The following is a 3,368-nucleotide window of genomic DNA, read 5'->3' as shown; positions in this document are numbered from 1 at the left end:
AAAGGAAAGGAAAGGAAAGGAAAGGAGGACATACTTTTTAGTCCAAATTCCTGTTAGCTTCTATCTCCCTCCCCTGACTCTTTGCTCTGGCACAGCCCTAGCCATTGCTTTTGGATCATTTCTTTTGTTTTTTCTCCAACAAGCTTTTAGCTCTCCCTGGAGGCTGTGCCTTAACGCTTCATGAATGTTGATATGTTGTGACATTAGCGTGTCTTTAGCTGATTTTGAGTGTGAATTCAAGTTATTTTCTTGGGAGCTGGGGAGCTAGCTCTGTCAGCAAAATGCTTGCCATAGAAGCCAGAGGACCTAAGCTTGAGCCCTAGGACCCATGCCCAAAAAAAGGGAGGAGGAGGAGAGGGAGGAGGAGGGGGAGGAGGAGGAGGAGGAGGCAGCATCATGGCACTTGCTTGTAACCCTAGTGCTGAGGAAACAAACAAACAGAACATTGGGTCTTGCTGAACAACCACTCCAGCCTAACTGGCCAGTGATAAACTCTGCCCCTAGTAAAAGGTGTGGCTAGAGAGATGGCTCAGCAGTGAAGAGCACTTGCTGACAAAGGACCCACATTCCGTTCCCAGACTTCATGACAGATGGTTCCCACTTCATCTCCAGGTAACCCAACACCCTTCTCAGGCCTCCTTGGACACCCACACTCATATGCACACGCCCTGGCACAGATACACACACACACACACACACACACACACACAATACCCTGGCACAGATGCACACACACACACACACACACACACACACAATTAACAACAAAAATCTTTAAAAATATCAACAGAGCTAAGAGAGGCTCCCATTCTGACTTTGTCTTTAACTCACTGATTAAAATTTTTTTTCATATACTTGTATTCTTCCTGCCCCCCCCTCTCCCAGATGTCATTGATTTCCAAGATCAGTTTTATTCCGTTAATTCTTTGCTCCATTTTAACTCCCTTAATTTACCAGAACTTGTCGTTGTCATATGACTCAGACTCTGGTCTACACTGGCAACTGCATCCTGTGCATTTAGGAAGAGCACACATGCCTCTGTTGTTGAGTATGATGTTCTGTAAATGTGGGTTAGGTCCGGGAGTTCAGTTTGTTTATGGCTTCACGCTTTGTGACCTCCCCCACCCACCCCCCGCCCAGCCACCTCTCTGTGCCTTTCTCCCTTCTTCTTCAAGCACTGAAGAGTGACACCCAGGACTTCACACATGCTAAGCAAGTATTCTACCACCAAGCCATATTCTCTGCACCCCCCACACACACTCATTTTTTTCTGCTTAGTGTGGGGGGACAGGGTGTGGGTCTGTGTACATGTGTGGGGTCACCCACATGTCATGTTACACATGTGGAGATCAGAGGACAGCTTGTGAGAGACAGTTCTTTCCTTCCAACATGTGACTCCCAGGAACTGAACTCGAGTCACTAGGCTTGCTGGCATGCTCCTTCACCCACTGAGTCACTTCTCACCACCCACCATTCACTCTGTAATAACTCCTTCTGCTTGTATATCATTCAGTGTCTATGAGACCACTCAGTGATGAGCCGTCGTGGACTTGCAGACGTGACCCTGGGTGACGTCTTCCTGCCAGTTCGTGTGTCATGGAGGTGTGACAGTGCTGACAAGCAGGGATGGTGGCGACCAGGAAACTGTGATCCAAATCAATACACACAGGTCTGTTCTGGCCATCTAAACGCAGAATACTCTTCAGTCGTGCTGGTGATACACCTTGGCTTATCTGCTATTCCTGATGGTCAGGCCAGCTGAATCTACATGCAGCAGGGCTCTGATCCACCTTCCAGGTCATTCTGTGTCTCACTGTGCTGATTTCCAAAGTTCACTGAGTGAGTGAGCTTTCTCAGAGTCAGCTGCACTCTGGGCTTCAGTCATCAACGAGTGACTTTTACTTTCTGACTTCCATTTTCCTTCCCAGACATCTCCCGCTATCACGGAACCTTAACATGTGTGGGTCTGGGGAGGTATCTGTGGTTCGTTCTATGAATTCATTCTTTCTCTGAATGTCAACCACAAGTTCTGGGCAGCCTGCCGAACCTCTGCAGTCAACCGGCAATCTTTGTCATCTATGCAAGAGTGAATGCTTGGATAATCTATCCCCTGTGTCCGGGTGATGTGGGCACCCTGGAGTCCTCATGCAGGCTCTGTTGCCATTGTTTTAAGCTGGGACATGTCGTGTGCTCCCTACATGTGACCGCCATAATCACTTTCTTTTGCTGTGGGAATGATGGGGAGATTGTCCTGAGACACGGGAAGGTGACGGGGCCACGCAGTGCTGGGCTGGGATTCCACAATTACTGATTGTGAAGGGAAACTGTTATCAAAGGAGCGGCAGGAGACCGTCTTGGGGCACCTCTCCAAGTCAGGAAATTTGAAACATATATTTCACAGACACGCATTTCCCTGTAAACCCCACTGCATAATGCATGAGGCTTGATTTAATGTCATTGTTAATTCGGGGCTCACAATGGCGGGCTCTTAAGGGAGCCATCATTTTTCTTTCTTTCTTTCTCCTTGGCAGCAGAACTCTGAGACCCTTTGGGGTTATTCAGCATTCTGCGAGCACAGACGCCATAGCGGGGGGGGGGGTGCAGACACACTGGTGGCCTTTCCAGAGGCTATGACCAGGACAAGGGGGCTGGCTGCCTCGGGGGCCCATAATGAGCCATGCTGGAAGCCCACTTTGTTTGACTGTTTGGGGTCAGGGAGGAAGGGTTGGGGTTGTCAGAAGGAAGAAAGGGAGGAGAGAGGGAGGAGAAAGAGGAGGGAAATGAAGAGAAAGAAAAGGGGGAGAAAGAGAAAAGGAAAGTGAGAGAGAGAGAGAGAAAGAAAAAAGGGAAAAAAGAAAGGAAGGGAAATAAAAAGAAATAGAAAAAAGAAACAAAGAAAGCAAAGTAAGAGAAACAAGAGGAAAAAGAAAGGCTTTGTAGGATACTGGAGGATCAGGAGGAGGAGCAGGAGGAGGAGGGGGAGAGGGAGGAGAAGAGAAGGAGGAGGGGAAGGAGGATAAGGAGGGGGGAGAGGAGAAGATGGGGAATGGAAGGAGGAGAAAAGGGGGAGGGGAAAGGAAGTAAAGAGGACAAGGAAGGGGGAGAAAAGGAAGAGGAAGGAGAGGAAGAGGAGGAGGGGGAGGAGGGAAGAAGGAGGGGAGGAGGGGGAGTAGAGGAGGAGGAGAAGGGAAAGAGAAAGGGAAGGAAAGGGAGGAGGAGAGGAGGGGAGGAGGAGAAAGAGGAGGAGGAGGGGGAGAAAAGAAGGAGAAGAAGGAGGAGAAGAGGAAGAAGAAGAAGAAGAAGAAGAAGAAGAAGAAGAAGAAGAAGAAGAAGAAGAAGAAGAAGAAGAAGAAGAAGAAGAAGAAGAA

The sequence above is a fragment of the Mus pahari genome, chromosome 17, assembly GCF_900095145.1.
Source record: "Mus pahari chromosome 17, PAHARI_EIJ_v1.1, whole genome shotgun sequence".
NCBI lineage: Eukaryota > Metazoa > Chordata > Mammalia > Rodentia > Muridae > Mus > Mus pahari.
Note: the sequence above shows the minus strand (reverse complement) of the source record.